The 22,708-nt window shown below is 51.0% G+C and overlaps 1 protein-coding gene across 1 annotated transcript in view; it reads left to right on the top strand.

Annotated features, from left to right (window-relative positions):
* The window catches only part of LOC141996302 (uncharacterized), a 108,056-nt gene that overhangs the window by 12,085 nt on the left and 73,263 nt on the right, over nucleotides 1–22,708 (top strand). The gene's annotated exons all lie outside the window — the stretch shown is intronic.

Here is a 22,708-nt window from a genome sequence, read left to right as displayed (position 1 = left end):
CCTGAAGGGTTTTCTGGGCACTAACTGGGACCCCAAGTTTCTCCTAATTTGAGGAAATCCCTGTGAAAACTCACCTTTTCCGGGGGTCTGTTTCACACCCTCCACCAGAGTCGTTCCCCATTCTTTCTCCAGTTCAGCTAGCAGCAGGTCTCGTGCGAGGGGCGGGGGAGAGCTGAGATTTCAGGCTGCTGTGTTATGGCGGGATTGCTGCGATTAACTGGCTGAACGTGCTAATTCTGAGGACGAAACAGGGAAAGGGGCAGAGATCGAGAGTCAGGGAGTGAAATGGAGAAAATACAGGAAGCATTTCGAGCAAGGGCGAAGTGCAATGACCAGAATCCAGAATATTCTCTGCACCCCTTGTCTAACTCTGGGCCCGATTCTCTTCCGCATTGACGGCCCTTTCCCTGTCTCCGGCCGTGTCTGGAGGGCTTTATGCCCCGTCCAGCCCCTTCACACTGCCAGGAAGGGAGAGGTGTGATGGAATCTTAGCCCAAACAGGAACCAGGCCCTGTGTCACCTTCATCCTGGGTTTCCGATGACCCCGAGAAGTTGGGGGGCCACCGGCGCCTAGAGCATGGCCCTGCCACAGAGGCCCCGCCCCCGGTCATCCTCTTCCCCCGAGGCCCCGCCCACCCACTGTTCACTCCTCTGGCCCCCGAGGTCCCCCTACCTGCCCCTCGCTCCTCTCCACCTCTTCCCCCAAGACTCCACTCACCCCCTGCTTGCTCCTTTCTGCCCCTTTCCCCTAAGGGGGGCTACCGGGGGGCCATGGGGCCAGGCACCCGTCCCTTTTCTCTGTCTTCAGTGAGCGGGGGGCCGTGGGGTCCTTGGGGAAGGAGGTGGAGCAGGACAGGAAGAGGCACGAGAAGACAGGGCTGCGGGGGAAAAGGCCGAGGGGGGGTGGGGTGCAGGTTTTGGGGGAAGGGGCGGAGGGGGGATGGGAAGAGGCAGAGCAAGAGCAGGGCATCGGGCTAAGAGGCAGAGGGGAGCGTGGTGCAGGCAGGCCCCCACTTCTCTGGAGCTTCGCTTCCAGCGCTCGAAAGATGACCACGGGCCCACGGGCCTCCGGAGGGGAGACCCGCCCCACATCCCCAGCGTTTCCCCCCCGCATGGACGGCCTTTTGGGGGAGGCTCAGCCTCCCCTGGCCTCTTATACGGGCTTCCCGTGCTCAGCTCCTTCTACGCGCTGGAGAGGAGCAGCACCCAGGGGCGGGGCTGAGCCGGGGGGTGCTGGGTGAGGGGCAGAGGCCTCGGGAACTGAGACCGCAGGGACACAGCGTGAGGCACCATCCCAGGCATCCCCATGAAAGGAGCAGAACAGGGTTTACTTGGGGTGGGGAGTGTATGGAGAGCGTCCCAGGGTCGGTGGAGATGTATTGCCCTGGTGAGCAAGTGTGGCTAAAACACAGGCCTCGCTGCGAGCGGGATTTGAACCTGCGCAGGGAAACCCGATTGGATTTCGAGTCCAACGCCTTAACCGCTCGGCCCTCACAGCTGTGAGTGACGTGGCCCCCTAAGGCCCGAGAAACTGGTAAATAATCACAGTGCCCAGGCCTGAAGTCCTCTGAAACACAGAATTCAAACAGGAAACCTGGCTCCCAAAGCAGAGGGGGATTTGGGGTTCTCGTTGCTTAGCCATGTGGTTAAACATCAAACCAACCCCCTCCCGTGGGGCCTGTAATTGTTGCTATCCCCACTGTAAAGGGAGACAGGGAGAGGTTCACTGACCTGACCAAGGCCACGCAGGGAGTTAGAGCCCAGCTCTGCCCCTCTCTGCTTTATCCTCCCCTGTCCTGACTGTCTCGCTCGATTCACCTGTTTTTATTGTCTCTTGTCTCTCTTTATAAACAGGACTAAGCCATGACTGGACTGTCAGACGGGAGAATGGGACACGGCTCCCTTCACTTGGACCCTGGATTTCTCATTCCTTCAGAGAAACTTCTCAGTGGAAAAATGAATCACATTCAAATGACTACAGATTATGAACCGTTTGTAATTTTTGTTGCCTTGGAACACGGCTCTCCCCCCCTCTCCAGCCCCCCTGCCCCAGCCTCTTCCCCTGAGTCAGGAATTATGGTTTATTGGTTCACTCTGATTTGTTTCAGTTTTATGTTCGCATCTATTGCAACTAATTGGTCAGAATCTGTCACTTCCAAAAGTCCCAGACGCGTGTCTCAGTTTCCCCACCTAGCTCCCTTCTCGGTACCTTTGATTTTCCTCAGAGTCTCCTGGTTTGTTGGCTCCAATAACCAGGTCTGATTTCCAGGTCAGGAGACGTGTCCTCCAGCTGCTGGAACTTTCCTTTTTCACATCAAGAAAGAAACAGGTTTTTTCCCAATAATCATGATTTATTTTATTTTTGTATTTTACTGTGAATTTCTTGCCACTGAAAAATGCTGAATTGAGGGGCCTGGAGAATGAATCTCTGTGTAGCCAGCCACAGAATAGCTACAGCCCCAGCAATGGCTGGGAAAGCTTCCCTGAGGTGTCCCGTCAATGTGCTTCAGCCCTGATTGACTGAGACCAACTCTGGGGACAGGATGGGAGTTCAGTCCCCGTGGGCAATTCACTCCTCGGCCTCCATGCTTCAGTGACCAATAGATTCCAATGTTCCTGCTGGTCTTTGTTCTGTGGACATCTGCCCACCTGCAACTGGACCGAGATCAACTCCCCTCAAACCAGCTCATTCCTCACCGGTTTCTGAATGGTCATCATGTCCTACAGACGTTTGTTCACTCCTGCCCTGGGCAGAAGAGAACCCCAGTGCCCTGGAGGTGACAGGCCCGGACTGTGTCCCCGGAGTCCCGGGGCATCGTCCCTGCCCGAAGGCTGTGGCTGCACTGGGGAGTTTACAGCGGCAGTCTCTAGTGGAGCCGCTGGAAGCCGACGGGAGGGAGCTCTCCACCCTCAACGAGCAGCCATAGCCATGTTGGCAGGAGAAGCTCTCCCAGCACCATAGCACTGTCCACACCGGCGCTTAGGTCGGTGTAACTTGTGTCACTCGGGGGGTGGCTTATTCACACCCCTGAGCCACATACGTTCTACCGACACAAGGGGGAGTGTAGACGCAGCCTTAGCAGAGAAGCGATTAAGAAAACCGCTTTAGTTTTGGAGGAAATGCAGGAACCCCAGGTTTGTAATAAACCAAAGGAGATTCCGACCCCACGAGTCACCTTCCCCACTTTGCAGCTGTGCCCTGGGACAGTTGTTTTGTCTCAGCCTGTGGCCAGAATAATGAGGTGTGAAGGGAAGGAGCCAGGCACCTGTCTATGGTGCTTCTGACATCCTAGAGGGGAGAAAGGAGAAAAGACGCTCAGTCCCCCATGCCACTCACACAGGGGGTGGGAACTTTGGTGGTAATTTAAAGAGAATCAAGGGGCTCAAAGAGAGACAAAGGTGTTAACGTCACCCTGTCACTGTCCAACATTAAACAGGTGAAACAAGGCTTGCCGTTTGGGCTGCTGGACAGAACAAGCCTTCAGGCTGAAAAGTGACATCGTTTCTCGCAATTTCAGCAAAACCCCTAATCAAACAAACCCCCACAACAACAGGCACCTGAAAAGTCCTGCCCCTGACTTCACCTTTCCAAGGTCTTCTCCGCACTCTCTCCCGCCCCAAGTGAGAATCCTACACCTTGACAAACAAACCAAATTCAGACCCTAATGCAGCTTTCCCTCTGCAGGATGTTGGAGAAAACACAGGTGAAAAAAACTTCCAAGGTAAGCTGCAAACGCAGCCTTGGTCGAAATTTGAAGCCGGGATCTCTTGCTTGGTAAAGGAGACTCATGCCCGAGTCCAACAAACCCTTTGGGAACTCGAAGGAAGCCGCATCCCACAGGAGTTTCCAAAGACAAACCACCGGCCACACACCCAGGCAGAAGAAGCCTGGACATGGCAAAGGGCAGCAGCAAACACACCCTGGGGGAGGGCTTGTCCGGGAGCTGCAGCCAGGCCCCTTGGCACCCAAAGTGAGAATCAGACCCTTACAACAACAAGCCACATTTGGCCATTGCTGAAATTGTCAGGCCTCAGAACTTTGGGCCAGAAACCAACAGCCAAATCTAGCTTTAAAACTCAACCACTTGGAAATGGCACTTCCAGCGTGGCACCAGACCGCAGGCGACCGTCTGTGTGTGTCCGGTTGGCTGCCAGCAGGTAGAGTCCAGGGCCTGCATCTTCGCTTCCCACAGCGGGAGATTTTGAGACCCTGACAATTAGGGGAAGGACAGGCAGGCCGTGGCCACGCTTGCAGATTCATGGTGCTGTGAGTTAAACCTGCCTTCTACAGCCGCGCAGGGGGAGCGCTGCAGCCTGTCCACACTGGCAGCTGCCAGCCCACTGTCCTGGCCACGTTTGCCGCTGCAGTGGGAGGGGCGCATTGGGGCAGCCATCCCAGCGTTCCCGTGGCTGCAACGTGCTTTTCCAACGGGGGTGGGGTGGAGTGTGACAGGGAGCGTGGGGGGAGAGAGAGTGGGTTTGGGGGGCTGAGAGTGTGTCAGCGTGCTGTCTTGTAAGTCCTAACCTCCCTCCCTCCCTCCCCCACCTCTCTCTCACTCACTGAAAGCAAACGGCCGTTCTTTCCTTTTTTCTCATAGACGAGAGAAGCAGCCGCTCGCTGAAATGGACCCCAACCCCGCCTCGCCGCCGCCTCGCTCTGCAAGCAAACAGGAGCGGCCGGCGCTCCAAACGGAGCCCCCCGCCTGCCTCTCACTCATTCAAAGCCAACGGGAGCCGTGTGTGTGTGTTTGATAAGCAGCCCCCGAAACGGAGCTTTGAAACGGCACGGCCACGTCCGGAGTTCACAACCGAACAAGAGAGGACGCGTCAGTTAAAAGGATTATGGGGAGTTTCCGGAGGTCAATCAGTGCCTAATAACCTTACTCCCCGTTTACACTGGAGCTGGAGCGTCTCAGCCGATGCGCAACAGCTGTTAATCCTCTCGGGGAGGTGGAGTACCAGGAGCGCTCCAGCCAGGGAGTCAGAGCGCGCTACGTGCCTGGCCAGTGTGGACGGGAGTAAGGTAGAGCACTCTGGGAGGCTTTATTGCGGTGTAACATGCAAGTGTAGCCAAAGCCGTAGATAAAAACCCAAAGAAAGTTTCAAGAGTTCTCCTTCCTGGCTGAGCTGGGTGCACTGTCCAGGTCACGGATGGTCATTCTGGGGGGGGATGTGGGGCTGGTCCAGTTTGGGGGGGTTGTTCTGGGGCAGGATGTGGGTCTCAGATATTTGGAGGATTGGCCCAGAGCCCAGTCTTTTGGGGGCACAGCTGGTGGTCCTGATCCTAGTCTGTCTGCCTCTCTTCTGGCAGAGAAGGCCAAGCCAGGCGAGTACGAAAAATGATGCTGTAAATAAAATGGAATAAAGTTGTGGATTTTTTATTTTTAAAATATTTTCACACTTTTCAATCTGCCCCAGTTTCATCAGGCCCTGGTAGTTCCTATGAGAAATGTGAAGGATGAGATATTTGTAACTGCTCCCTCTTCGTGGGAGCAACAGCTGGCTGGTGTTTTGGCTGCTCAGGCTTTTGTTCCCTGGTTTTACCCACTGTGGTTTCTTTTGCATGTTTTCTTTCATAACGCATCGGATGTACCTGTGTGTAACTTTTTGCCCTAGGGCTGCCATTGCTGGGAGCCCTCTCCGTTTAAACTTGTAAATATTGTAAATAAAACCGGTACAGCTGTGTGCTGTGTCAAACACAGCTCCTGTGTCAATCTCCCGGCCCAAGGGGGCCCACAAATGTGTTTGGAACCAGGCCCACAAAAGGTTAATCTGGCCCTGTGTGGGGGAGACTGCGTGTGTGTCAGCACACTGTCTCTTTAAGCCAGGCACTCCTGAGCCTGAAGACTTGCAGCTCCCACTCCTGAGTGAAAGGCCTCAGCGCAGACAGGCTCCTGCCCCATGCTCCCCAGCTCAGCGGAGACCCACCTGGGCATGGCCACCTCTCGTAGCGGGCGGAATCCCCCAGTGCCCAGCCAGCCGTGCATCAGCTTCCCAGCGAAAGGGAGACTGACGTGTAAACGTGGGGCTTGCAGCCTCTGCAGTGCCGGCTGCCGAGGAGCCGGTGTAGAGCTTGGCCCAGGCTAGCATCAGCAGGGGAGCTGACTGTGCAGATCTCTGGGGCCGCAGGCACGGACCTATTTTTCCTGGGGATGCCACCTCCACCGCTTCCCCAAGGTCCCACCCTGGCTCCTTCCCCTCCCCATAGGTCCCTGCCTGCCCGTCCACCACTCCCCGCTCTCCACCCTCCCCCAAGCCCCTTCCCCAGCTGCCAGACAGCTCAAAGAGCTGATCAGCAGGGGCCAGCCCAACAGCTGTGGCTGGTGGGTGCCGAGCACCCGCTATGTTTTCCTGTGGGTGCTCTGGGTCTGGAGCACCCTCTGCGTCGGCACCTGTGTCTGGAGTGCAGCAGGGCTACAAATGGGTCAGGCCCCACCTGAGTGCAAAGGGACTGAATGGAAGAAGGAGACATTTCCTCCAGTCTAGGCAGGTGTCTGAAGCCTCTTCTCAGCAGATCAGGTGTGTGTGTAGGGGGAGCTTGTGTGGGACACTGTCCCAGCCACGTGCCAGTCCGCTTCCCCTAGCTGCTGCTGTTTGTGGGCAAGAGTGTGCAGAAGGGGAAGTGAGAGTCCGTGAACCTGGGGCAGGAGAAGTGAGTGTTTCTGCTGTGGGGAGCTCTCTCTGCTCTGCCTTCAGAAAGGGGCAGCCAGAGAGCAGTGGCTCTCAGCCGGGTGCCCGGATCTGAAGGCAGTGCTACCAGCAGTTGGGAGGGATGGCTACGGGGGAGGGGCTAAGGCAAATTTTGGGATTGCTATGGACCCTGCAAGCTCCCCCTAGAGCCGCCCCTACCCCTGCCCCACAGGGCCCCTCTGCTCCTCCTGCAGCTGCAGGTCTCCTTCGTCCCTCTCATCCCTGATGCTGCTGAGAAGGGTGCAGAGGAGCTTCCAGGGGCTATACAGGTGACGAGCCATGGTGCTGGATAGATGGGAGTCCTCCAGGATCAGAGAGACTGGGCTAACTGCAGCGAGAGAAGCCTGTATTTTTCATGCTCGCCGGACTCCCTGTTGTCTCAGCGACACAATCCGAGCCTGAACGATCAGAGTCATCCTGGACTAGAGAGGACTGTGACCAAAAAACTGCAAAATTCCTGAAGCAAGGAGATGGGCTTCTCCGCCTTGATCGCTCCCTTGCTTTAACAGAAGAACGGCCAGACGGGGTCAAGCCAAAGGTCCATCTAGCCCAGTGTCCCGACAGGGGCCAGTGCCAAGTGCCCCGGCTTTCGATGGTTTTGCAGACCCAACAGAGTAAGGAGCACAAGTCCCATTGACTGGGAGCAAGACCTGTGCACTGAACTCTGTTTGCAGTTTTGAAAATACAACCCTAAGTATTTAACCACAGACCAAACAATGGATAATTTGGCATGAGGACTGTGGCTATGCTTCTGATTTGCTTATGTTTATTTTATATAGGTGAAGGAAGAAGTGAGAAAGCCAGAACATTCCAATTGACTTGGGTGTCCAAATAGGGTGACCAGATGTCCCGATTTTATAGGGACAGTCCAGATATTCAGGGCTTTTTCTTATACAGGCGCCAATTACCCCTCACCCCATCCCGATTTTTCACACTTTCTATCTGGTCACCTTATGTCCAAATATCTTAGGACAGGAGGCTTTGCAAATTGCAGTTTGCCACATGGACCAGAGAAGAGTGACAAACCGTCGGTGGATCATCATTAGAACATGATGGCCCCTTGTGAATTATGAAAGGAGATGAAAGTGCTTGGCAGGACTAGCTAATCTACGGAAGAGCTCATGGGATGGTCCTATGATTAAGGCTGCTTGAAAATTTTGTTGGTTTTGATGAAAAACTGCGGTTTTGATTTTAAAAAGTTTTCACAAAAAACGGCTGCCATCCGTTAATGGTTTTGATATTTTTCATCCAAAAAAAAATAAAAATAAAAGCTCCAAAGCTGAACTAGTTCACCAGGAAACCAAACAGATCGATTTGGGCATGCCACTACTATGTCCCATGGGAGATGTCGTGGGGCTGCTTGATGTCCCCTTTTTATTGTACGGGCTAGGTTCCCCAGATGGACTTCATCTCCCATGATGCATCATGGTTATTGGACTCCCCTCATTCAATGACTCACGCAAAGGAGAGACCGTGGTGCATTGTGGGAGAGTGCTATCAGGGAGCCCAGTCCATGGTGGATGGATGCAGGAGGAACGTAAATTACAACTCCCATGCAGTGACATTTCCAAACTGAAATACTTTGGGGTTTGGACAAAATAGTTCGGTATTCAGTTTTTCATTGAAAAGTTGAAACTTTCAGGAGGGAAGGGAAGGAGTGGGTACAGGTTCTTGAAGGAAGGTAGAGTGAGCTGTGTAGTTACTGGCTGTCTCACTGAAGGAAGTGCAAAGGAGTGAGTGATATGGGTGAGAAAGTTCCGTCACAGACCTTTTGATGTTGCTGTCTATGTGGTTAGTGTGCTGGATATGATGTCTGGTAAGACGTAGAAGGAGTTGGTGCTTTTCATTAGAGCTTTGCAGGAACCAGAAATTCCCTTTGGGGGAAATTCCAGTTCTATTTTTTGTTTTGAATCCAAAAGAAAAAAGAAGAAAAAAAGAGAAACTTCCTGCAAAACCAAATAAAGGTTAATAATTTGGGATCAATTTAAATATTTCTTTTCGATACATTGTAATGTTATATTCTGATTTTGACTATTTCATTTTATAATTGATAATGCAATATACAACAAGCATTTTTGTATATTTTTGTTACAACAATGGCACATTCCCATGCAAAGTTTTGATTTAATCAAAATAACATTTTCCAACAGAAAAATTGTTCCATTAGAATTTTTTTTTTTGACCAGCTCTAATTTGTATACGTGAGTGAGTAAAGGACAAGGGAAGTCGCAGGGCAATGGGGTATCTACGCCATGGATTTCTGGGTTAACAAAGGGAGGAGTTAGTCTCAGTTTGGACTCATCACACTTAGTTCAAAGCTACTCTGCAGTCCGCAAAAACCAGAGAATACGAGACTGTGCCCAGAAAGGAAATGCCCAATGACTAAGCCAAGTTCAGTCACAATTTCTGCAGAGCCTGCATCACCCAGTGCTGGGAGAGCTTGGATACAGAGGTCTCCTGCCCTCAGTGCAGAGAGGCCTTTCCCCAGAGGAACCTCAGACTTAACAAGAAGCTCAGGAATGTTGCAGAAGCAGTCAGAGAATTGAGGTTGCAGTCAGTGAAGGAACCAGAAGCAGAGACATTGTGTGAGAAACACAAGGAGCCTCTGAAACTGTTCTTCAAAAAGGATAAAATCCTCATCTGTGTCGTGTGTGACAAATCCAAGGAGCACAGAGATCACTCTGTGATTCCTGCAGAGGAGGTTGCTGCTGAAGAATTCAAGGTAGGAATTTACTGACTAACCATCATTTTTATAGCTTCAGCCTTGGGAAACTCACCTGCTCTGCCCCTCCCACCACATCCCAGAGACACAAACTCCCTTTCATTGCTTCTCCCCTCTTGGGGCCAAGGAAGCAGTAGGATGCTGCTGGGGCTGTCCTCAAGTGAAGCATTCATGCAAGGTTCATGCACTTGGCAACATTCAGGGCACGCCCGGAGTGTTGTGTAGGAGCAGTGCACACACGGCTCCTCTCAAGGGCATGAACCTTGGAATCTCGCCCAGATGACATGAACCGTGGGAAGCCTCCCAGGACTGGGCTCAAGGCCCGAGAGCAAGGAATGCGGTAGATAGAAATTGGTAAATAAGAATATTATACAAAGCCAGTGTATTCCTTTTATCTGTTGGAATATGTAATGCGCGGGGGGAGAGAGAGAAATAAAGGAGAGGGTGGAAAAGCTGACAGGCAGAGCAGCCCGTCGGCAGACCAGCCTGCTTGCTTGCTTAAAGCCTTGTCCTGTCTTGTATTTGAACCGCAACAACTGGCGCCCAACGTGGGGCCCTCAGAACTCACCTCGCCCGGCAAGGGTTTCAGACGCGTCACTCATCCGCCTCGCGGATCCCGGTGAGTATTTTTCGTCGTGGTAAGTATGGGAAGCTCCCTCTCTGCTTTGCAAGTGCAACACCGCAATGAGCTACAGAATTTGCTGCGTAAGGCTCAGCATGACTGCCCCACTCGAGAACTCACTCTCCTGCTACAGGAGGTGAGTGCCCAATGCCCGTGGTACCCTGAAGCCGGAGCCCTTAAGCTAGCGGACTGGGAGCGGTTGAGCCAGACATTGCACAAAGAGCCTCGGGCGTCCGTGCAGGCTTTACATGCCTGGCACCTCTGCCGCGACTCGATACAGTGTGTCGCCCCGGACAGGCCCTCCCTCGCGAGGCTGGTGATCTCGCCACGCCCGTCCGCTCCTGCAGCCATCCCCCCTCCTGGCGATGCGACACAGCGTGTCGCCTCGGAAAGACCCTCTCCTGCGCCAACAGAGGGGCTGCCGATCCCGCCACCCCCGTCCACTCCTGCAGCCATCCCTCCCTCTGCTTCGCCCCCAGTTCCTCAATTACCACCGCCTCCCTTGCCTTCCCCACCGGAGCCGGTGTGTGATCACCGTCCCCCTGTGGGGCCCCATGCTCCGGGGCCCCCCGGGGGGTCGTCTGCGTCTGCTCAGGGGCTTTCGCTGGTGCAACAAATGGTTCACGCAGCGAAGACTCGCCCAGATCTTACAGCAGAGGAATTAGCTGATCTGGTCTCAGTTTGCCCGGTGACCTGGCAGGATGATGGCCAGGGCAACCAGGTTGCAGACTGGGTCAGTTTGCCTTACTCAGTGATCCGGGAGGTAAAGAAAGCGATTCGCGAGTTCGGCCTGACTAGCACGTATGTGCGTGGTCTCATTGAAGGGCTAGGTTCTGGGTACTCCCTGGTCCCTGAAGACTGGAAGGCGCTGTTGCGCATGATGCTGACGCCCAGTCAGTATGTTATTTGGCTTAGTGAGTATCGGCAGACGGCGGAACGCCAAGCCCAGGTATATAGAGAGCAAGGTGTCATTTATGAGCAGTTGGCAGGGGAGGGCCCGTTTGCTACTGTTCAGCTGCAGTCTCAACTCCCTCAGGCCGTCTTCCCCATTATTTCCACCTGCGCCCAGCATGCTTTCCGGAAGGTCCCGGATTCGGGCAGGCCTACCAAAAGCTCATCGACGGCGCCCGCCCGCCCCTCAAAGAAGTGCCCCAAGTGTCGGAAGGGCTATCACTGGGCTAATCAGTGTCGTAGCGGGTCGGGAAACCACACGACGGGTCCCCCCCGAACCCAGGGCCAAACGGGGGTGTTTCCCACTCAGACAACTGTTCCTCTGCCTTACAATCCATAGACTCCATGAGGGCGGCGACTGCCGGAAGTGCAGGGCTTGATTTGATTATGCAGGAGGACGCTGATTTTCAGTTGCCGGGGGAGGTTTGCGCCATACCTACACAGGTGACGGGACCTCTCCCTGCCGGATTTGTGGGTCTGGTTCTCCCTCGCTCACACGCTGGGAAACAGGGTTTTTTTGTCATCCCAGGAGTCACTGACGCCGATTACACCAGCGTTATTAAGGTTCAGGTGTGGACCCATCTTCCGCAGTCCTCCCGCGTGGACGGTCAATTGCACAATTGATTTTAGTCCCCTATCAGGTGCCAGCCGCAGAGGATCGAGCCCGGGGCAGAGGCGACTTTGGATCGACGCTGTCTCAGTCGCCGCCTCACGACACGTCCTCTCAATTTGTTGCTCTAATAATGTTGGTCCGCCCCTCGAAACCTCAGTTAACACTTCTTTTAAATAATTTCCCTTTTACAGGGCTGGTGGACACTGGAGCTGACGTTACGGTGATTCGTGATCCGGAGTGGCCGGTCGGTTGGCCAACAGTTCCTTCTAAAGAGTTGTGAGGGATCGGGGGTAGCAAACCCGGGCGCCAAAGTTTGTCTTGGGTCACGGTCTCTAAACCAGGAGGCCATGCCCTTGCTACGATCCGCCCTTTTGTGCTCCCTGTCCACCTCAATATTTGGGGCCGTGACTTACTTGTAAAGCTGGACACCACCCTCGATATTAATATATAATGGCCCAAACCCCTCCCCCACCCACCTTGCCCTCCGCATTACCCTTGGTATGGCAATCCTTAGAGCCCGTATGGATTGACCAGTGGCCCCTCCCCCTAGAAAAGCTGAAAGCGCTTCATTCGCTTGTGCAGCAGCATTTGCAGGCACAGCGCTTGGAGAGCTCTACTAGTCCCTGGAACACCCCGGTGTTTGTTATTAAGAAAAAATCTGGTGCATGGAGGCTGTTACATGATTTAAGGGAAATAAATAAATGCATCCAACCCATGGGCCCCTTGCAGTTTGGGTTGCCAAACCGGAATTTAATTCCTCAAACCGATCAGCTTTGTGTGTTAGATTTAAAAGATTGTTTCTTCACAATCCCCCTTTGCCCACAAGATTGCGAAAAATTCACGTTTACGGTGCCAGAATATAATAATCAACGACCCTCTCAAAGGTATCAGTGGAAGGTCTTGCCCCAGGGAATGCAAAATAGTCCAACCTTGTGTCAACTTTTTGTGGATCGGGCCCTCGCCCCTTTTCGTGCCAGATACCCCACATTAAAGGTCTACCATTATATGGATGACATTTTGCTTAGCGGTCCCCAGGTCACGGCACAACAGCTTGAATATTTGTCCCAGATTCTCGGCCAAAATGGCCTGTTAGTGGCACCAGAAAAAATCCAACGCTCTTATCCCTACCAATACCTCGGGCATAAGGTTTTACAAACCTATGCTCCCCCTGTTCGCCCGGAAGTGGTACCCCAACCCCTAACCCTCGTTAAATTACAGCAAATTTTGGGTCATTTAAATTGGATTCGACCCTACTTCCGTCTCCCCACATCGATGCTGCAGCCGTTGTTCGAGCTTCTACGTGGAGCTCGGGCACCTGGCGCAGTTATTGCCATCACTGAGGAGCACATTGCCTGCATTCAACAGATCAATGCAGTGTTGAGTCAGCAGTTTGTGGATAGACTTACTGAGGTTCGTCCCCTGCGATTAGTTCTCCTTGCTACCCCTCATACGCCTACTGCTGCTCTGTTTGTACCTCGTACAGACACAGCCGTCTCTATCATAGAGTGGATATATTTGTCTTCCACTCCTCCTCGGAACATTTATCCTTATTTAGACGCCCTGTCTGACCTTGTTCGTAAAGCCCGCCACCGTGCAGTGCAACTCACGGGCACTGATTTAGTTGCCATTGTGTTCCCCTTGTCACGTAGTGAATTTGATTCCTTGTATCACACCTCCTTGGCCTGGCAGGTTGCTCTTTGTGATTATGTGAGAGAGATTTCTTATAATCCCCCAAAAGATCCTCGGTTGGTGATCACACAAAAGGTGCCACTAATCGTACATCGTCTTAGCCGCTCTCGACCGATTGTTTCAGCTATCACTCTTTTTACTGATGGCTCTCCACGTCGCGGTGTTGTCACCTATCAATCCGGTGACCCCCCTCGTTGGCATTCTCGTTTTACGCTGCCCCAGCGTTCCACGCAGCGCTCGGAACTAGCTGCTGTTATTTTGGCCTTTCAACTTTTTGCTGATTGTCCCTTTAATTTGATTGTGGACACGCATTATGTTCATCAGGTAATTGATCATTTACCCCTTGCCCTCATCACCCCTCAGGTCAATGCGGACCTTCTTCGCCTGTTTTTGTCCTTACAGTATCTCCTCACCACTCGTAATTTCCCTTATTTTGTTGCTCATATTCGCAGTCACACCCCTCTGCCTGGGCCACTCACTGAAGGCAATGCGCGCGCCGATCGCGCGTTACGTGGTCAGGTAAATTCCCTTTTCTCTGACCCCATTGAAAGCCATGCCTTTTTTCATCAGTCTGCCTCTGTCTTGGCCCGGCAGTTTCACATTCCTGCTGATCGTGCCCGTTCCATTGTTCGTTCCTGCCCCCACCGTGCCGCTGCTGCCCCTGCCTTTTCTTATGCCGTTAACCCCAGAGGTGCCGCAGCGAATCAGCTGTGGCAAATGGATGTCACTCACGTGCCACAGTTCTGCCCCTATTCGTTTTCACATGTTTCCATTGATACCTATTCGGGATTCCTCTGGGCGACCCCACAGCGTGGGGAAGCCACTCCCAAAGTTATTCACCATTTGCTAGCCTGTTTTGCTGTTATGGGTCACCCGAGCCAGATATAAACGGATAATGCCCCAGCCTATTGCTCCACATCCCTCTCCACCTTTTGTGCCCAATGGGACGTCCGTCTCAAACACGGGATCCCTTATAATTCCACAGGCCAAGCTATTGTTGAAAGTGCAAATCGCACGCTAAAAACCTTGCTTGACAAACAATTAAAACAAGGGGAGCTGCGTCTCCGAACCTTAGGAGAGATTCAGCAACAACTGCATATCCTTTTGTTTACTTTAAATAATTTAACGCTGAACGCAGATCAGCAGACCCCCGCGGATTGGCATTTTCATAAGTCCGAGGTACCGGAAAGACCGTGTGTCTATTACAATCAGCTGCCCGATCCGCAATGGTTGGGCCCAGTGCCTTTAATCACTTGGGGTCGGGGATATGCTGCTGTGTCTCTCCCTGCAGGACCGTTGTGGGTTCCGGCCCGGTGTGTGCGACTGGCACGGAAACAGCATGGCGTGGCACCAGGGGCTGTCAAACCCCATACCGGAGTTTCAGCTGACCTTGGAGGAGAACGCGGTGCCTCCCGGGTCGACAATGACGGGACGGAGATGGAGGAGACGTAGCGTCCCAAGCCAGCCCGTGACATGCGGAGCAGTGAAAGCATTGGTCGCCGCGGCTCAACGAAGACTGGCAGCAAACCAACAGCCAGAGACTCCTGAGACTCTGTTTGTGGCGATTCTCGCCCAAATCACTGCTAATTCTGTACTGATTGTATGCCTTTTGTGCCTGCTATTTCCTGGAGGGGTTGACTTGGGAGCGCCTCCTCCGTTACGGGCCCGAATGACATATAACCTATGGGAAAGATTGGCTTCAATAGCAAATGTTACCCACTTTTGTTTATTTGATTTTGTAGCAGCTGAAGAATTGTTAGGTACGTGCCTTATTCCAGTATGTCATCACCCTGAGGAAATAGGGAATGAGATGATGCTCGCTGCTTACGCGAACCTCTCTTCCCAGTACTCTAGCATGGCTAATTGGGGCCCAGCCAATTACACTTTACCTTCTTAAGCTTATTTTTTGCTGTTGCTGTGTGCAATGTATTTCCTTTTTGTTAAGGCTTTGTCGAGAACCGCCCTGGCAGGCTCCACGAGTTATGATCTTGTCTGTACGGGAGTTAAATGGCTTGCAAAAGCAAATTGATGGCTACCATGAGATGGCCGAGCACAAATAAACAAAAAAGGAGGGGATGTAGCATTCATGCAAGGTTCATGCACTTGGCAACATTCAGGGCACGCCCGGAGTGTTGTGTAGGAGCAGTGCACACACGGCTCCCCTCAAGGGCATGAACCTTGGAATCTCGCCCAGATGACATGAACCGTGGGAAGCCTCCCAGGACTGGGCTCAAGGCCCGAGAGCAAGGAATGCGGTAGATAGAAATTGGTAAATAAGAATATTATACAAAGCCAGTGTATTCCTTTTATCTGTTGGAATATGTGATGCACGGGGGAAGAGAGAGAAATAAAGGAGAGGGTGGAAAAGCTGACAGGCAGAGCAGCCCGTCGGCAGACCAGCCTGCTTGCTTGCTTAAAGCCTTGTCCTGTCTTGTATTTGAACCGCAACACTCTGGGCACACATTCGCCATCACGCTTTCCCTGCAGAACTCCTCACGCAGGCAGGAAGGGAGCCCCACCCCCATGAGACTTAGCGGGGGCACTGAAGTGGTGCTCCCATCCTACAGACCCGAGCAAGTCTGTTTGATAAAATCAGGGGTGGGATTGCAGGAAGCAGGGACTGGGTGGGAGGGAGCAGCACAGCAATAGGGCACTGTAGCAGGGTCACCGCCTCCAGCGTGTCCCCTCATGGCCCAGGGTGGCTCTGCAGAGGCCCTGCCTCAGTTTCCCTCTGAGGTTCCCAGAAATAATCCACAAAGGGTTGTGGTCAATAACACCCCTGCTCTCCCAGCAAGGACTCCCAGGACTTTTTTTCTGGAGTTTGGCCTTATCACCCTGAAGAAGATCCAAGGCCTCCTCTGCCTTTTACACAGACCTCCTCCCTCTGGCCTCCATAGGCCTCTGTTTTGGCTACCCCAGGCCTGATTGGAGCACATAACCCACCTGTGACGGGTTCAGTCACAGAGACCCCCTGGAGACGGTCACTCGATGTGCTGGGGATACCACTGAGAACAACCCCCCTGCCAGAAAAGGTACCCCTTCACTCCTGTCTTCTCCCCCGCACCCCGCTCTCCTGCTGGTAATAGCTCATCTTAAGTGATCACTCTCCTTACCGTCTGTATGGTAACACCCATTGTTTCATGTTCTCTGTGTATATAAATCTCCCCACTGTATTTTCCACTGAATGCATCCGATGAAGTGAGCTGTAGCTCACGAAAGCTTATGCTCAAATCAATTGGTTAGTCTCTAAGGTGCCACCAGCCCTCCTGTTCTTTTTGCAAATACAGACTAACACGGCTGCTCCTCTGAAACCTGAATACTTATAGGTTCCCTCCTAAAATCTTCGCTTGGGGACTTTCCACTCAGTATTTCAAGGAACGCAGACCAACCAGAACTCTTGGTAGGGACTGGTTCAGGGAAATACTTCGATGAATTGATTTGTTCAGAGTATTAGAAATGACCGGAGTCAGTCCCATAGCCGGAGCTGAAACATTACAATGGCAATAAAGAAGGAGCAGTCCCATGCTGACAAATTTGGATCAATCTGTTGTTGTAAACTGAATTAAAAGAAGTAGATAATTACAGATTTCCCTTTGAGGTCATTCAGTCCTGTCTTCATGAATAATGTGTGAAACAATCATTTCCTCACTAATGTTCTGTGGTCTGAAAGTCTGGGGCAAAGATCTCATAGGCTCATGGACTTTGAAGTCAGAGGGGACCATCGTGATCATCTAGTCTGACCTCCTGCACGTTGCAGGCCATGGCACCTCGCCGACAAGTTACAAGGGAAGTGAACTGAAATATAGTTTATATTGCTTTGAATTTCTATTTCTCATGCGATATATGTATGTGTCAGACAAATTTAACGTGGGAGATTTGATCTCAGCGTTTCCCCCATGGAATAGATAAAGGCTCACTTGGGTGATATTCAAGCAGCCAGTACTCACCAAGTAGATGCAGAGGCGACGAGGGGAGGGGCAAGCGCCACATGCCCCTCCCCAGACGCCGTGGGGGGCACAGGAGTAGCCACATGCCAGCAGCTCTCCAGCGCGGCTCTTCTGGTACCGCCCCAGCCCCGCCCCAAGCCCTGTCTTCCGGCGGGGCTGGACAGATGCCGAGAGATGGAGCCGCGTCAGGGCTAGGGATGGTATGGAACAGCTGTGCCGGAGGAGCTGCCAGTGTGAGGCCGCCAGGCAGCCCCACTTTCTGCTGCTTTCGCCACTGCTGTTCCCGGGAGAGCCCTGCAGCTCAACCGCAAACCGCAGCGGCGAGAGGAGCAGAACATGGGGCCGCTGATCCCTAGAGCACCCCCAGCTGTGTCCTCCGACAGGGCTGTACAGACCCTTGGGCCAGGAGTCCGCTGCGGCCAGAGCCTTGTGGCTCAGGACAGAGGCCCCCCTCAGGTAACATGGGATGGGTGGGAGGGATAGGGAGAGCGCGGGGGGCAGGGTGGGGAGGAGTCACGTGGGGGTTCATGTGACAGGCTGACATTCCCCCCCACCCGCCTTTAGCTGGTGCCACTTTTGTGTCCCTCCTGGATCCTGGAATGAAGCTTCTGAGAAGTTTTAAGATCACTTGGCTTTTTAAATTCCATCAGCTCTCCTGAGCTGGTTTGCGAAAGCAGCTGATTAATTGGATAGTTACAGTAATTCCAGTTAATTAACGTGAGAGGAGAGGTATCCTTAAAGAACCACCCACCGTTAGTTCTACTGAGCTGCAAGGGTTGGCAGCAGGAGACTCGCATTTTCAAGTGCCTCCCTTTGGCTGAAGACAACGGCAGTGTTGAGGAGATTGCTCTTTTTGGTTCCGTGGCAGTTCAGAATAAAAATCATTTCAGGTCCAACTCGTCGGTCTTTTCTGGAATTTCCAGTGAATCAAAAAAGTCAATTTTGGGGCTATTCTGGAGATTCAAGCCTGGGTGCCTCACACACCAGGTGAGTGCCATAACCACTGGGTGAAATGGGGATGGGCGGGGGGGGATAGTATGAATTCCTCTGGCCTTTTTGTGACCGACCAAAACTATTTGTGTGAAATCTGCAAATAGTTTCCTGCAGCACATCGAAAACAAATTCATGATACTTACACACTTGTATGCACCACAGGCTGACAGTGCTGCCTGGGAAAGAACTTTTCCTAGACTTTGTCGGACTATTGACACGTGCGTTTTCTTTCCCTGGTGGCGTGAAGGTCATGGAGCACATGACGTGGTTTTCTTTTTTCCTTTTGTTTGGAAATTAACATAACCGTGCCCTCCCCGGTGTAACATGTAACATTCCCCAGCAGTGCTATGGAAGCCGCCGGGACAGTGCACCCCCAGATTCTTCACACTGACATTATCGTGAGATGATTCCGACATAGTTATGATGTATTTTATGCAAGAGAAGTCGTGGGAGATGTCATTGCATAGGGTATGATGTGCTGACTGTGATTATCCTAGTTGTATGCATGCATCATTTCTGTATCTGAAGTTAGGAATATTGACTATGTAACTGTATTTCAACTGTGTTTACACTTGGGGAACGCCCCCTAGACAAGCTGCTTTCATTCAGAATGGCTGGCTGGGAAGGGCCCATTCAGGTTAATGAGCCATTCGGAAAACAGTAGGCCTTAGAAGAAGCTTCTCTTCCTGAACCTGGGGAGCCTTCCTGAGGATGCTACAGACAGCCTCTGAGTTATGGCTACTGTAACATGTGACCAGGTCACCTGGTTCTGGTTTCCATCTTGGAATATCAGTGTTTTTCCCCAGACTGATCTGGGAACTAAGCTTTGAAAGAAAGGGTTCCCGCCATATGCAAAAGCTATTTAAGGCAGCGTTCTTCACTGACTCCCCACCCAAAGAGACTCTTGGAAACACCTAAGGAACAGAGACGGAACTGGAGCAAGTTCCGGACCCAGGCTTACGGGAGTTTTAGCCTATGAATGAAACAGCTGGGGATTCCAAGCTGGCCCCTTAAGAATCTGCACCCGCTGGTATCATCACTTAGGGTGAGAATTTGCTATTCATATCTGATCTATGTAGTATACTAAGCTCAGATTGTGTTTTTGTTTACTTTCCATGGTGGCCAAGCTTACAATGTCTATGCTCCAGGTCTCAACTGCTGGTTGCTTTGGGGATGTCCGTGTTTGAGGTATTAGTCTTTTAGTAATTCTTAGTGCTCTGCTCAGCCAAAGTTTTTTCAGATTTATTCAGCTTCCAGTTAACATCCATTAGGCTTAAAATTACACGCTCAGCTTGTAACACAATTGTATTTTATCAGACAAAAATAACTCTGCAGTTAAGTTCTGCCCAAAACCTAAGGGCACAGGAGCATTCCCCGACATATGGGCTACCTTAGCACACACTGAATCAGAGCACCAACATTTGTCGGACTCAGTGGCACCTCTTTTGAACAGTCAGAGAGGTGTCCAATGCATCTTCCATGTCATTTTCTACTGGATTAATCTTAAACAGAGATCCAAGGAGCAGTTCAGAGCTCCGGCTACAATTTGTTTCCCTTGGTTAGCAGAGAATAATTGGTCTATTCCTCCTCCCATTTCGTTCTTTAGAGGATCTTTGTTTAATTCAAATTTGCTGGCCAGGTATGCATATAGTGTTGCCATAGATCTTGGCAATCTGGGTAATATTTGGAGAAAAGAAAGCAGTTGAGATGAGTTGGGGTAGCAAAGGTATCAGGGCCATACAGATGGGAGATGGCATGGTTAAGTTGGATGTATTGCCACTCCTTCTTAGACTCTAGATTGAACCTTTCTTTTAAGATTGTAAAAGGGAGGAAAGTGTCATTTTCAATAAATTGACTGATGGTCAAAATTCCAGTCCTAATCCAATCTGGCCAAACGATGGGGTTGCCTGCTAGACAGAGTTTTGAGTTACCCCAGCCTGAAGCCCTGAGATGAAGAAGGGAGGGATTTTTTTAATTTAGTAGACACTATATGACAAGTATTTCTGGCTGCCCCAATAGCTGGTAATTGTTCTTTAGGGAATCGGTATCAATCCAAGTACAGTGCATTGGCAAGGTGTAAAGGTGCAGCCATTTCTGTTTCCAGCTGGAGCTCTGCAGCCCGGGGGAATGAGCCATTGTGCTGCTTGGCTAAGAATTATTGCCTGATGTTAAAGTTAGGAAATTTAAATCCATCTGTTTTGACAGGGAGCTGGAATCTGTGTAAGGAGATTCTGGGTTTGTTACCAGTACCTACAACAATGACCTGGACATGGTGTCGATTTTGGTAAAATAAAAAGGAGGAATATGGATAGGGAGGGAATTCAGAATGAAAAGGATCCTGGGAAGGACCCATTCATTGTAATTATGTTTGTTTTTCCCTGCCGCCCATTTAAATCATTTGCTAACTGCATGGTTAATGGGGCTATGAGCTTTATCTTCTGAGACCCTGATTTGATCCCTTGAATTGGAGAACTTGGAGTGGAGAGTGCTTCCTGTGTGGCAAAATGTGACAGATGTTGTCCAATTTGATATAGAGCTCTTTATCTGAACATTCCCCCTGTGTCAGTGTCCGGTGAAGGTCCATACAATTGTTCAAGAGTGTTTTCCAGTCTGCTGGCAGTTTACTAAGGTCATACAAAAAAAACCCCAGGTCTCTTTGTGGTGCTTCATTTGTCCAAACCTTTCTTCGATGGGCACTCAAGCAGTGTCACAAGTGAGCAAAAAACCTCCCTCTTAAATTTTTCTTCCGAGCTTCCCATCACCTTATCTCTGCCCTCGTAAGCAACATGTCTCTTCTTCCGATGAATACAAGTTCCCTTGAAGACAGGCTCAACGCCTAAGTCTTCCAAAATTTCTTTGGCAGCAGTGACGGCATCTTCAAATCTGTTGTCTCCATAGGCCAGAGCGAAATCAAGGTAGCGTCTCATCAAAGTAGTAGTGGTTGTCCATCGAATGAGTTTGTAATGCCTTGCTTACAATGTTTCCTTGGAACAGGATATTGTGCCAGACCACAGCTGAGACCATCAATTTGAAGTCAGTGATCTGTTTTGCCAGGTTTTGCAGCTCGTGTTGAATTCCTCGATGCCAGTGCTCATGCATGATATTGTCGTATTTCCCAAGGAGCTTCACCAAACTGAGGAAATTACTGTTATGTTCAGTGAGCAACTTATCCGACGAGCCATGGAAAGTCAAATTATTCTTTGCAAGGGGGAGGGTAATTGAGATCAGATGCTCAAGCACGTTCCTCCAATGCTGGGTTTCTACATTAATAATGCACTGGTTTTCTGCATCTATACATTTATTCAGCTTGATCCTGGACTTGACCTCCATCCATTTGGAGTAGGCCCTAAAATGGCTGGGTGACTTTTCATGTTGCTTCAGAGCATCAGCCAAGTTTTGCTAGTAACTGTACCCGGAACACGCAAGTAAGGATTTGGCATTCTTGTCAAATATTTTGCAACAAAAACAGAACACTTTGTCAGTTGATTTTGAATAAACTAGTCAATGCCGATTCAGTTGCTCACCATTCTCGAGCACTCTTTCTCAGTGTGACTTTGAGACAGGACACTTCTGCTCATTTACTAGAAATGTCATATCCTCAATCTTGCTCAGACCATTCAAAATTGTACGATCAATATTGGCAGAGTTTAGGATCGCCGGCCATAAAGCAGACTCTGATGTATCGATTTGTGGTGTGCAATTTTTTTTTACTGCTGTTTCTGTCATCATGCGAGGCTGATTCTTCTTTATCGTTTCTCTCCTTTTCATGTAAACCAGATTTTTCTTTGTCATTACTCCCCTTTTCATGGGAGCCACATTCTTCTTTATCATCCCTCTCCTTTACGCCACCAGGAAAACTAGACGATTCTCCATCACTTTCCTCACATTCCCATTCCTCATCTTCAGGCGAATCTGCTCATTCCTTAGTAATAGGGCTTCCATCATTTACGCTTCACTCCTCAGTTTCTTCTGCACGGGGACAATTGCTACTGCCTACAACCTGGTCTGTGTGGATCTGCTTCAGATATTGTCCTATCACATTTGCCCCTTGCTGCAAACTAGATGGCAGCTGAGCTTTTTGCTTCCTATACTGAGCTCCTGAAGGCTTCTTTGGGATCATCTTTTATTTTCTACAGGGGAAACAGACAGTATCATGGAGACCAAAAGTCTATGCTCTGCAGTCTTAGAAAGTCATCCAACATTCTGTGTTAAGCAGGGCAAAAGAAGGAACAGTGGTTCTTTTATGTTGTTGCATCGATAGGTGTTCGATAGATGTCTCTGGCGTCTCATTAGATGTGTCTTTTATTAGTTGCTGCTTACACTCTTGGAGTCTTATAACACAAGTTCACTTCCACGATTCCGCAATAAAATAAGGTTCACACTATTGTAGCATGGCTCTCACGTCACTTCATTTTTTTTCTTCTATCTCACTGGGTGCCTGGCGACGCCTGCCCCTTATCTACCCGTGAGGGCGAGGCTGA

The sequence above is a fragment of the Natator depressus genome, chromosome 11 (assembly GCF_965152275.1).
Source record: "Natator depressus isolate rNatDep1 chromosome 11, rNatDep2.hap1, whole genome shotgun sequence".
NCBI lineage: Eukaryota > Metazoa > Chordata > Testudines > Cheloniidae > Natator > Natator depressus.
Note: the sequence above shows the minus strand (reverse complement) of the source record. Positions and strands in the feature narration are given on the sequence as shown.